This window comes from Montipora capricornis, chromosome 7 (genome assembly GCF_036669925.1).
Source record: "Montipora capricornis isolate CH-2021 chromosome 7, ASM3666992v2, whole genome shotgun sequence".
NCBI classification, from domain to species: Eukaryota; Metazoa; Cnidaria; class Anthozoa; order Scleractinia; family Acroporidae; genus Montipora; species Montipora capricornis.
The window spans coordinates 47,729,986-47,743,582 of record NC_090889.1 but is presented as its reverse complement, the minus strand read 5'-3'; the positions used below and the strand labels follow the sequence as shown (position 1 = coordinate 47,743,582).

Genomic DNA, 13,597 nt, shown 5'->3' with positions numbered 1-13,597 from the left:
GATGTGCACAAAAATAAGCTCAGGACTACCTCCAACAATACATGATAACTTACTACTATACTACGTACAATGTAGTATTTCTTTGTCCTTCTGCTAATTAAAATAATTCTTGTGTTATAATATTCATTCTTTAGATGGCCAGTAGTGTTTTGTTTCTGTTGTTACTTTTTAGATTATGATTACAATTTTTTTTATACAGTACCAAATCATGATACATGTACAAAGAAGGAGTACAGGAATGTTACTGTGGCTTCCTAAACACTTATTTTGATTCTTGGAAATTTTACAGGCAAAGGCAAATGAAAGTACTGAGAGTTCTGAGGAAGAGGAGGAGGAGGAAGAAGAAGAAGAAGAAATTCCCCTTCACAACAGCCAGCCATACCAGGAGGAATTAGACCCTTTTTTTTCCCACGGAACTGACACAGATAATGATGGTGCAGATCCCAACTGAGCTTCACTGGAGGATGATTCAAACAGCGACAAAGATGATGATGATGATGAGAAAGCAAACGAAGTGAGGTAGTAACCTAGTGTATGTCACTTGAAATGATAACCTACTTTTGATTTATCTTTAAAAGTTTCCTTTTCAAGTATCCTGTCTATTGTGGAGTTCATTGTAACTATGCTTTCAACAGGATAAGTATTTATCTCAAACACATAAAATATCACTTTCAACAATGGTATTTGTATTTTTTTTTTGTTGTTGTTTGTCTTATAGCTCACCTTGTTATTTGTAGTGACCTCTATCATTCCCTTTCTCTTTTTGTTATGAAAGGGTAGAGAAGAACATACCAGCAGAGGAGCCAAAGTTCTTAGTCTTTTATGGCATGCTTCTCAGTCTGTTTTCAATGTTCTGTTTTCGATGTAAAGCAGAAAAACTAAAGCTTAAGGCAGAAATGAGGCAGAACGGGACAATGGTTACTGTCCTTCAGCACTACAAAAATTGTGGGGGAAACCCATTCACATGGAGGAGTCAGCCTTATCATCCAGTCCTGAAGAGGTGTCCTGTGGGAAATGTTCTCTTGAGTTTTGCAGTGCTTCTTGCTGGTGCATCTATAAGCAAAGTGCTCTTGGTGTTCCGGCATATGGGGTTGACTACCCACAGGGTCCGCACATACTTTGTTCACCAGAAGAAATTTCTTTTCCCGGCGATTCTGCATTACTGGGAAACATACAGGGCTGCCTTAATCACCCAGCTAAAGACAACACAGGATGTTGTGTGGAGTGGCGACGGTAGATTTGACTCTATGGGCCACAATGCAAAATATGGGGCCTATACTATGTTTTGCTCTACAATTATGAAAATCGTCCATTTTGAGCTTTTACAGGTAAAAAGTGTAGCAATGAAATTAACATTACCTTGACATGTCACATGGTATCAATGTAACTTTGGTTTGGGTGTGGGGGAGATGGGTGTGAAGTAGGCAGAACCAGAGAAGGTTGGAAAACATTTCACAGACTAGGCTTTTTACGAGTTGTGCTTGACCTCTGTTTTATCACAAGGTCAAGGAACGAGAGTCACACTTGATATGAAAATTAGTTGTATTTAATTTCCAACTGAATGACAAGTCATTTGTCTGTATAAAAAGTCTTCCTCATAGTCGCATTATATAACAGGAGCTAATGGCGACTGATAAATGACCTCTTGCACAAGGAACAGAGAATGAAAAGTAAAAAGAAAACAGCAAGTTGAGACTCCAGCTGTCTATGCGAATTGGGCTTTGCACGTTTTTCTAACAAATAACAACACTGCCTGGCTTTTTAAAAGACAGCCGCCTTCTAACAGTTAAAAAATTAATTATCTTTTCAATTCTCTGTGTCAGAATTCTTTTAGGCCGTATGGATGTTTTCCCTTTTATTTATACATGTAATCTTTTCGTTCTGGGCCTCCATTAATTTAGGCAAGTGAAACTGAGAGCAGTGTTGCCATGGAATTAGAAGGGGCAAAACGGTGCCTCGATTTCTTACAGCGCACAGGATTGACTGTTGCCACTTTTGTCTCTGATCGCCACCGGTGAAAGTGGATCAGGCAGTCTCAGCCACAGACTTCTTATTTTTTTGACCTTTGGCATGTGGCCAGATCAATCAACAAGAAGTTGCTGAAAGCCAGCCAGGAAAAGGGTTGTGAAACCATAAAAGACTGGATGAAAGGTTTGAGGAACCACTTGTACTGGTGTGTCACAACAACAAAGAAAGGATTTGAGAATCTTATACTGGCCAAGTGGAGGTCATTCATGCGTCACCTCAGCAATAAGCACAAGGACCATCCTGATGCCTTGTTTACTGAGTGTGCTCATAGCGACATTTCTCCCAGAAAATGGATTAAAATAGGTAACAGTTTCAGCATCATGCGTTAATAATAATAATAATAATAATAATAATAATAATAATAATATTAAACTCCTTACAGTATGGCATTATTTTCATGTATAATAATATACATGAAAAAATAATACTTGACTCTGATTGGCTGAGAGCAGTGCAGTTCAAGTGTAACACAGTGCAAAAAGTGTAATACCAGTGCAAATTACTCGTAGAAATTCTGGATCATGATTGGCTAATAAACAATAGGGTTTGACACATGATTTTTCCCGTGCAATTCGGAATAAATAAGCACTTGTAATTTTTTTCAAAGACTACAAATTGTTGGTCGTCTTTGAAAAAAATTACTCATGCCTATTTATTCCAAATTGCACTCAAAATTATGTGATTACCTATACAAAAATGCAAATCTTCAAATTTTGATTGTTTTACATGTACTGTTTTAGCATTCAGGTACCAAGGCTTATGACCAAGTTTCAGCCATCCTGACCAGTACAAGAATTGTCAGAGACATAAAGAAGTTATCAGGAAACATGCAAACAAGCTGCTTGGAAGGATTCCATGCCACATTAAATTATTGGCACCCTAAGATGATTCACTTCTCTTGGCTAGGATCCTTTTGCAGGTAACACTTGTCGCCACTCCTTTTTAAAACGAAAATATTAATGGAAAATATTTTCTTTTCGCTTTCCCTCCCTGCCCCCACCCCCTTGAAAATGTCTTGCAGGGAAAATAATCAGTGTATGGTATTTCTTGTAGGCACATATTAGCCAGCCTGCACTTCAACGAGAATGTGAAAAGGGAGACTCAAATAGATACTAATGGCAAGCCTTATTACAAGGTGTCATACCCTAAATTCAAACTTGGAGAGGAAGTGGTACGAGAGGTGGAAGTTCAACCAACATATGGTAAGGAAATAGTTGAGGATAAATTGTCTGATTGGTAGAAGAATGTATATCATTACCTTTGCATTGATATCAAAGTTGTTTTTTCTTTTATTTGGGTAGGGTATGTAGACGAGATCCTTAAGCTTCTATCACAGGGAACTTTTTAAGATTCCCATTTGGGAATTAAATGGGAAATTTCCCCATTATTGGGAAATATTTGGGACATGAAATTCCTTTTTTGGGATACTTTTGGGAAGTTGTCGACCCTTAGGATCCGCCAACTGGGATTTTCTTGCAAAACAAGTTTTACTGTGTTTGGTATCCCAACCTTGGGAAAATGTTGTGACTGTACAACAATTTATTCCCAACATTGTGAATAATATGGGAATTTATCCCCAAGTAATCCCCAAACTTGTGAATAACATCGGAATATTTTCCATGTAATTCCCAATTTTGTGAATAACCTGGGTACATTTTCCCAAGTAATTCCCAAGTTTGTGAATAACTTGGGAACATTTCTCCAAGTATTTCCCAAAGTTGTGAATAATATGGGAACATTTTTCCATGTAATCCCCAATGTTGTGAATAACATGGGAACATATCCCCAAGTTATTCCCAAATTTGTGAATAACTTGGGAACATTTCCCCAAGGAATTCCCAAATGTGTGAATAACATGGGAACATTTCCCCATGTAATCCCCAAAATTGTGAATAACATGGGAACATTTACCGAAGTTGTTCCCAAGTTTGTGAATAACTTGGGAATATTTTCCATGTAATTCCCAAGGTTGTGAATAACAAGGGAACATTTTGCCAAGTAATTCCCAACGTTGTGAATAACATGGGAACATTTCCCCAAGGAATTCCTAAATTTGTGAATAACTTTGGAACATTTCCCCAAGTAAGTCCCAAATTTGTGAATAACTTGGGAATACTTCCCAAAGTAATTCCCAAAGTTGTGAATAATATGGGAACACTTCCCGAAGTAAATCCTGAAGTTGTGAACAACATGGAAACATTTCCCCATCTAATTCCCAACAATGTAAATAACATGGGAAATTTCCCCATGCAATTCCCTAGTTGTTAAAGATATGGGAATATTCATCATACTGTTCCCATTGTTGTGAGTAATATGAGAGCATCCCCCAAGAAATTTCCCAATTTTTTCTAATAATATGGGAATTTGTCCCCATATTACCCTCAAGCTGGTGAAAATAATAGAAATATTTGCCTTAATTTATTCCCAGTAAAATCTTTTTCACAGTTTATTCCCTCTCAGAAATGGTAAAAATGATGTGGTCAAAGCAATAAATCATTACTAAAAATATTAAGGACAGCTATTTTTCAAAAAACTTTATTACTTGAGTTTCGAGATTTCCATGACTTACAGCCTTTTTCCAGCACTTTCCAGTCCATGAAAATGTCAAAAATAAAATTTCTTGACTTTCCAGGATTTTTACCTACATGTAGGACCCATACCAAAGTTGTGAATGCTATGAGAATATTCTGAAGTTAGTCCCAAAATTTCCAATATGATCTGACTCACACTACAAGCTCACCAAAAAGCACTGTGACTTTTAGAAACATCCATTAATACTGCATATTAAACTGTCTAATCAGACGTTTTTTGTTCTGACTTTTTGAGCAATGCACTTGCACACAGCATGGTAACTTTCACGACCACTACACGACTGCTTTTATGCATGAGTACATATTCAAATAAATGTGTACATGTCGAAAACATTGAGATAATGCACTTATTTAACTCTGAATTGCTTTTATCCAGGTTGAGGCGCTATCCCAGCAGCCTTCAGCAATTGAGATCATTGATCCCCAGGCCACAGTGTTTCTTGCACCTCTGCCACGAATTTCTCTTACATACACATTACCATTAGGAAATCTCAAACTTGGGATATAGAAGTAGACATCCACTGTCTTGTTAATAAAATCAACACTTTGAATGTGTCCATGCCAGATGTCTTGATTGGATTCCCCCTGAATAAGTATCATGTCACCTACCTCAGGATATACAGGCACAATTAATGGATATGGAAGTTGCTTGAAATGTCGCATGTAATCAACTACTGTCAACAAATTGTTATCATTTGGATAGAGAATTACTTTCCTGCAAATGTCTTCAACCAAAAAGACCGTGGAGTTGGAAAGAGGTTGGCATTTAACTTTAACAAAACCACTCCAAAAGTTTCTGTCAACTTCACCATTATCTCTTATTTGTAATGGATAACACATTCCTTGGCCTAATAAACTACAAAAGTCACCTTCACTTCGGACAGACAGAAATTCTTGCAGCTGGATGACAGTTTCCTGCCCATTGACTAATGCAATCACATATTTTCCAGAGGCAAAGGCAGTTCCATCAAAACCAGTGTCTTGTTTAAAGCATCTCTTGGTAGAAAATGCAGCCACTGGAACCTCCAAAGGAGAAATTCTCAATAGCTCAGCAATTTTGTGACAGTCGTCACCCTCAATAGGCTTGATATTTGACATTGAACCTACCAGAAAGGCTTTTCTTGGTGCAGGCGCCATTTGTGAAAGTACCTTAGCTGTATCATTAGAGCAAGCTATTCCCTGAAAGGAGATAAGTAGAATAGCATTCACCATGTGAATCCATTGAGCCAAGTGTGCCATTTAAGAAAGACATGAGAGTGACACAATATTTTTAACAATTAGACTACAATCTCAAACTTTCTATGAGGGACTAGTCTATGAGGGACTAGTCAACAAGGTGCTGCCGAGTTGATTATCATTCATAGAAACCAGGATTGCAAAGGATGCAAAATTGTTCAAGCAAATTTAGAAAAAAACAAAGATTTTATCTTTTAAGAGCAATAGGCACTAGCAATAATATAGCAATAGCAATAATATTATACATGTTTTATCTGGGAATAGAAAACCCTAATGAGAGAACCAGTCAGACTCAGATTCAGGGACTTCCAACAGAACACAGCCGAGTGTCTACTAAATCCCATTACAAGTACATGTAGTTCACTGCATAGTCTAGTGTCACTCTATTTGTTTTTACGTCTGCTGTGACTCTCTTCATAAAAGTCAAAGCATTGCACTACACAATGGCCTCAGAGAAAACTCAAGAAATTTCAGTGACATCTATTATTAAAAACATCCAAGTACAGTTTTATAACCATACTAACCACCAATACAATTCCACTAAAGCTAATATAACTAATATTTGATATTCTCAGTCTTTGTTTGGCTCACCAGTGAAACATCATGCCTTCCTGGGCTAGTTTCCTTTTTCATCTCCACTGATTTCAAGTATTCTCTTATTGCCTCAACATGGGCAAATGTAGTTTCAATTCCTTTTCCATTGTGTGACTTCTTTACATACTCCTTCACAGCTCTTTCAAAGACAGCACACCAAATGTTATCTGGAGCAGAAAAGTTTAAGATGTCTTCATGAATATGAATTAAGTTGTGCATAGAAATCGTGCACATTGCCAAACCTTGTACTTCTTCCACAAGTATATTTAGTCACCATGCCAAGTTTCGGTGCAACTTAATCATATCCTGAGTCCATCCATTTCTTCCAACATGAAAGTGCAGTTCTGTTAACCTTGACACAAGGGACAGTATTTCATATTCCCTGTCACTGGTAACTTGACTCTCCATGATACATTCTGCCATTGGAAAAGAGTATTTCTGGAAACTTTCAGCTTTCCAATAACCAATACCTTTGCAGTCTTTTCCAATTTGTCTTGGGAGCCTTCCATCCTTGAATTCACCAGTCCAAGGAAAGTTTTCAATTTGTTTGTCAAGCTTGGCTTTGTCCAGCATTTCTAGATCCAAAGCTCTAACAACTTGATTCTTGACAACATTGAGGGGAACAGTGTGATACACATTAAAACAAGATGATTCAAAATGTCAAATCCATAGAGAGGATAAAGGTATTTATGAAAAATAGAGAGCCCAGTAAAACCTCTCTCTGAAGACATTTTTTTTCTAACACTTGACCTGCTTTCATGTTCAATGTCAAAAATATTTACAAGTTCTGATTCAATGGTCCTCTGTCCCCATGGATGTCTATAATGGAAGCGATTTTGGCCATAATAATAGTGTGTATTTGAACTATTCTCAAGATGCTGGCCTACCATCTTGCACCTATGACATCCACACTTCCCTTGGTTCAAAAACTTCCCTGTTTCGCATTGTCCAGGGTGGTCAGCTGTCCAGCACAATAATAGCAATCGCACAGTTTCTAAGGGAGAAGGTTCATAGCCAGCAATTGTGATTCCTGTGGGGTAGTCCACTTGAAAACCTTGAATAAAACCATTGCACAAATCATTCATAAAAGGCTGCAAGAAAGGATCCAGTGACTCGGGTAGATTTGGAACTTCAAAGCATGGCACAAATCCTACAACATACACTTCATCCACATGATTTCTTTCACTCTTTTTCATATTGGCAATGGTAACTTCAAAAGACCCTGATCCTCTATAACTTGTGCCAAATGGCTGCCAGCCATCAAAGTGCCCTATGAGTGCCAAGTTTAACGGAGAACCTTTGGCCATCTTAATACAATGTTCAAAGATTTCAAAGCAAACAGGACATTCAACAAGTTTAAAGACCCCTTCTCCGGCATCACGATCTGCTGCGTTTATCAAGTGGTCTGCAGATATAGGAATGTCACAGTGTGAACAGCGAGTTGGCAAAGCCCAAACACTTTCTGGGTTCCAAAACCACTGGAGCTCTGACCACCGCCTTCCATCCCAGATCTCTTTCTTTAAATGCCAGCCTTCCATATTCTCTAGCCAGTGTTCTTTTTCATACCAATGTGCCAACATTTTTGTACACATAGTTTTACTTCTAAACCAGTTCTTCACTTTATTTTCCAGACCCAAGTACATGTATTTTATGTAGCCTTCATTACCACAGTGAGGACACCTGTCGTCTTTGTTTTCCATGACACTGTACTTCCCATCATAAACAAACTTCTTGGTGGTCTTTCCATCCCTTGTGAATTCTTTTTCCTCACGACAGAAACAAATGAAGTACTGTTTAGCATCTTCATAGCCCTCTTCTTTCAAAAGCAACTGTACATCATTCCAACTCTTCGGCCATAAAGTACTCAAAATGTCACCATCCACATCTTCACCTAAAGATGTAAATAACAATGTCTTTCCATATTCTAAGACATCTTCAAACGTACTCACTGATACTCCACTTCTATGCTTTATTCTCAGTGCCTCAAGAACCGCCTTGACTACTAACTTCTTCATGGGATTCTGGGTGGAGTGTGCTTCATCGTCGTCAATCCTATCACTTTGTTGCAGGTCTCGTCTCGGTTCAGGATTACAACCAGTTCCAAATTCGTCTTCCACTGGTTGGTCAAATTCTCCAACATCTTCAAAGGATATATCACCTGAAATGTGCGAATCATTGTCTGAGTCACTGTTAAAAACACTAGCAGAATTGGTAGCTGCCAAGTGACACGTTTCTTTCCAGTGTCGAAGTTCCGTTTTTCTGTCAGTTGCCCTTCCATTGCACGCAAAGCAAGGACAGTGTACATGTCTGTATATTTTTTCATTGCAATCGCAACCAGAAATTTCATCTCTGGACCAAGGTAAATTCACTCCCTCTGTAAAATGACTGCTCATAAAGAAACAACGGAATAAATTTTGGAAGTTTAATTTCCTCGAGCCGCCGAAGCAGCCGCCATATTTGTTTTTAAGTACATATGCCAGCAACTCAGTGGCCCAGCGGGATTCCATGACAAATCCAATTTTAACCAATAAGATCCAAGCGTCGAAAGAAGATAGCGACGTCAGAGAAAAGGCGGGAAAACAATCCAATAAGAAATGCCGTAATATTATTCGATGTAAGCTAGTTTTGGCGCGTTTCGTTTTCGGCCTGTTTCGCTGCCATTTTGACTTTGCTGTGGATAGATGTGTTTGCATCATCATGGCAGCTGAAGAAAGCGTTTCAGCAACTGAGGTCTCCAACAAGGAAGAGTCCTCATTGACCTTACTACAGAAGTTAGAAACCACATTTGGCGAAGAAATCAAAACAGCTTTTGAAAGTAAGTGTTCCACGTAGCGTGCACTCGGACTTTTGATGTAAGCTTTACGTTTGCGAAGCTTTTAGTACTTGAACTGACATTAATTGAAACATCCTAAACTTTAACTTTTGCTACTTAGAGGAGGAAATAATCGACGATTTCTCAATTAAAGACTTAGCTCAGAGAGAACCAGATGCGCCGATATTTACTAGATTGGGTCTGACGTATGGTAAAGCGGTGAAATTTAGAAAAGAATTTGGAGAACGTTTGGAGTCCGTACAGTCAAGACCATTGTCTCCGCCGGTCAAACCAACAATGGCAGCCATTGCCAGCTTTACACCAGAAACGAGACGACTGTATTTATCAAAGTAAGACATGTTTCTCTTAAGTTTATCGTTGGCCTGAACTTGAACTGGTATCATATATAACCTTTTCAACAAACATTCCTAGTTAGTTTCGCACAGGCGCATATTCCCTTCCCCTCTTCACAGCACAGTTATTTGGCACTCATCATTAGTAACCCCTCAGTAAGTACAATCCCAATGAAACTTTACTTTACCTCCCCAGTATCTTGCTTGTGTGAGTGCTGTAATTTAGAAAGAAATCTAACAAATCCTTCTGTTTCACTCTACCTACATAAACAGTGATATGTAAAAACAGTTATAATCCATCAAATATTTTTGCTCGTGCGCAATTGGTCTAAACTTGTCACGTGACTGAATACTCCCCGGGAATATCCGAGAATATTCCCCAGTTTTCAAAATTGCATGCGTTGCGTAAAAGATTTGAAAGATAATAAACACAATAGCCTCCATTTGAGGCAAAAATATGCTCGGATATTTGTCCTTGGACATTATCTGTTCCTCGATGCTCAAGCTCTCGGAAAACTGTTCCCTTCTCGGAACAGATATTGTCTGCGAACAAATATCTGAGCATATTTTTGCGCCAAATGGAGGCTATTGTTGATTCAATCTTGATATAAAAATTTCTTGCAGAAGAAAGAAGGTTGGGGTTCTGGCAACTGAAAAGTGGGGGCCAGAATTTCCCAAGTTCAACTCTCCACAAATGAAGGCAGAACTAAATGAGTTCTCAGCAAAAATAGCACCACTTTGCAGTATCCCAGAGGTTGGATTCAATGAGGAGGGAATAGCAAAGCACATCCAAGATTTCTGTAATGAGCAGAGACGTTATCTCAAGTTGAAACGCTTTAAGGTACATAAATTACCCTTATTATTATTGATATTTCACTACACTGCACTGTTGAATGATTGGTATGTATGTGGGAGTGTCAGACATTTTATAGACAGACTAAATTGTTTGTTGTGACTAATTTTGTGATTTCTTGTATAAGATTGCAACTTCAGAGCTCTGCTAAGAACAATTGCCTTAATGTTTAATATGAATATACATTTTTTTTATTTGAAACTCTTTAGTCTGCTAGTTCTGAAGACCATGAAGTAGATCTAAATGACCAGCCTAAAAAGAAAAAGATTCATCGAAAGGTATGTGCTCATTAAATTTTTGTTGCGAAATTCTAATCACATATCTGTAACCTTGTTTACAAAAAGAGGACTGGAGGCACTAAGGTCATCGACGAACTTGTGTACTTACTTTCCTTGGAAAAATAGAGTAACCAATGATTGGTTGCACTAATTTGGTTATTGGGAAACTACCATCTAAACTTATCTGTGACAATTTTTGTTCAATTTTCAATAGTTATATTATGGCAGTGATTAATTTTAATGATGAAATTCTTTTTAGTCTGCCAGCTGTGAATCAGAGGGCCAGCCCACAAAGATAAAGACCAAGCCAAAGGTAACACTAATGCCAAATTAAATTTGATAGAAATCATCATTTTGCCTCCACCTACATTAATTTGCCTATGGGTGGAAATTTTTTTCGACCAACTTTAAGGTGCTTTTTTACTAGGTGGTTTAACTAACCTGATATGGAAAAAGCAGTGGCTAATGGGTAGTGCAATGGTCTCTGAATCAACCAGCCTGGGTCAATGTGTTGTTTTCTTAGGCAAGACACTCAACTCCCAGTCTCTTCCTTCACATTGGTGCTTACATGAGTGAAAACAATTCACTGCTAGGGGCAACCCTGCAATGCCCCATCCAGCGTGGAGAAGAGATACTCTTAGTTGCTAAATACTACAGAGACCTGGATAAGCTTAAGTGCTATGAGACTTGGCATAATGCAGATTTTACCTTAACATGTATGTATCTGACACATGTAAACTTGCATGTGGAAGTCACAGGCTTGGCTTGAGTAGTCTTGTCATTAAGGTATTTACCCGTTACACCTGTTATGCTAAGCTGAGTATGCTTTATTTTCCCTTGATGCTATGGGTGTGGAGAATAAGGGTACAGGTGACTCAAACGTTAATGTTGTTTGTTGTTTCTGCAGGTGGATGAAAATAAAGATAATGACAGAGATGATTTTGATGATACACAATCAACACTTTCACTAGACACTACTGAAAGTGATAAGGAATCCTCAGGTGATGATAACGTGTGTAGCTCCCAGATGCCAAAAGAGGTTTCTTCAGGGCTGAGACTTCCTGCTCTATGTACATATAATCTAAAGGCTTGTCAGGTGATCTTCAAAGCAGTTTTTGGCAAAGCACAAGTTAACAGGGAGGATGTTGTGAAAGTCCTCAAAAAGAAGTTTATTGTAAAGCAAGACAGACTTACATCATTAACAATGACCCAGCTGATGGAGGTATTAGCTAAGAAACTTGTAAACCAGAAATACTGTTCCATCAAGGATGGGCCAGAGACAAACATTACAAACCTGAGAATGGATGACATCACAGTGCACAAAGAAATTGCTCTCTAGGGTATTTCTTGTTAGAAAAAATGCAAGTCTTGAGAATTATGTTGTGCCACGAAGAGAATTGTTTGGTTGAGTTACTTAGTTCGTATTCAAATATCCATCGACTATCTAGATACATCTTTATTGTTGAATGTGAGAGTTATACTGTGCAAGCATGATTTTACTGAAAATTGAAGACATCAAATCACAGTACACAAAGAAATTGCTCTTTAGGGTATTTCATGTGAGAGAAAATAGCAAGAATACAAAGAGCATTGTTTTGATAAGTTACTTTATTTCTAAACAGATATTAAAATATCTGTTCATTATATCTATACAATTGTAAAGCTGTTCTCTGTTATTGTAAATGCAAGTTGTTGTGTGAGCATGATTTTATTTCACCTGTGAAACAAAATACAGTGCAATAAGTCCGTGTCTTTTAGACAGATGCAAACAGTTTACGCAGTAATGCATGTGCTATCTGCTGTACAATCTTACTCTGATATGATCAAATTGGCCATCATTCAGTGGTATTTACGTGCATGTTACTATATCTTGGCATATTGTGGTTTAAATTTTGATACTGATGTTTGTGGTTCATAGTAAGATAGTATGTTTCGTATATTTGCACATGAAGTCTCTCCTTTAGATTTCGCATCAGATTTATTTTGATTGTAGAGCAAAGCTATAATAATTATATTGTCATATGTATTTATCTTGATTATTCCAGTGATAACCAATAATAAATTGTTGCTGTTAACATAGAAAATTTTCTGTAATTCTATATAATCCTATTACAGCAATTTAAACTGGGTCAGTGCTGAGTTTAAACTGGGTTAATTTTATTCAATTACTGGGTATAAACTGGCTCAATTATTTCCCATTGCTGAGTTTAAACTGGGTCAATTTAATCCCATTGCTGGGTTTAAACTGGGTCAATTTAATCCCAGAACTGTGTTTAAACTGGATCAGGTTTATCCCATTACTGGGTTAAAATTGGGTCAATCGAATCCCATTACTGTGTTTAAACTGGGTCAATTTAATCCCATCGCTGGGTTTGAACTGGGACAATTAAATCCCATTGCTGGGTTTAAATTGGGTCAAATTTAACCCATTACTGGGTTTAAACTGGGTCAATTTAATCCCATTGTTGGGTTTAAAATGGGTCAAATTTATCCCATTGCTGGGTTTAAACTGGGTCAATTTAATCCCATTACTGGGTTTAACTTGAGTCAAATTTATCCCATCACTGGGTTAAAACTGGGTTGATATAATCCCATTTATGGGTTTAAACTGGGTCAAGTTTATCCCATCTTTGGGGATATAATGGGTTTTTTTAAACCCGAGATTGGTTTTGGTAGCATTTTCCCAGTTTGGGAAATACCAATCAAATACCAATCAAAACCCATAAATTCACCATTTTTTTCCCTATCTGGGAATTGCACAAAGTTCCCTGTGTATTCAGTTTGCCCTTGAAGGACCTTTCAGACATGATGAAAAAATATGAAGTGAAGATCCCAGCTCCCATGAATCGTCA

General features: G+C 37.8%; 1 pseudogene; it reads right to left on the bottom strand.

Annotated features, from left to right (window-relative positions):
* Positions 1-4,893: 4,893 nt before the first annotated feature.
* LOC138056143 (uncharacterized) lies at positions 4,894-8,842 on the bottom strand (annotated as a pseudogene).
* Between the last annotated feature and the right edge of the window lie 4,755 nt (positions 8,843-13,597).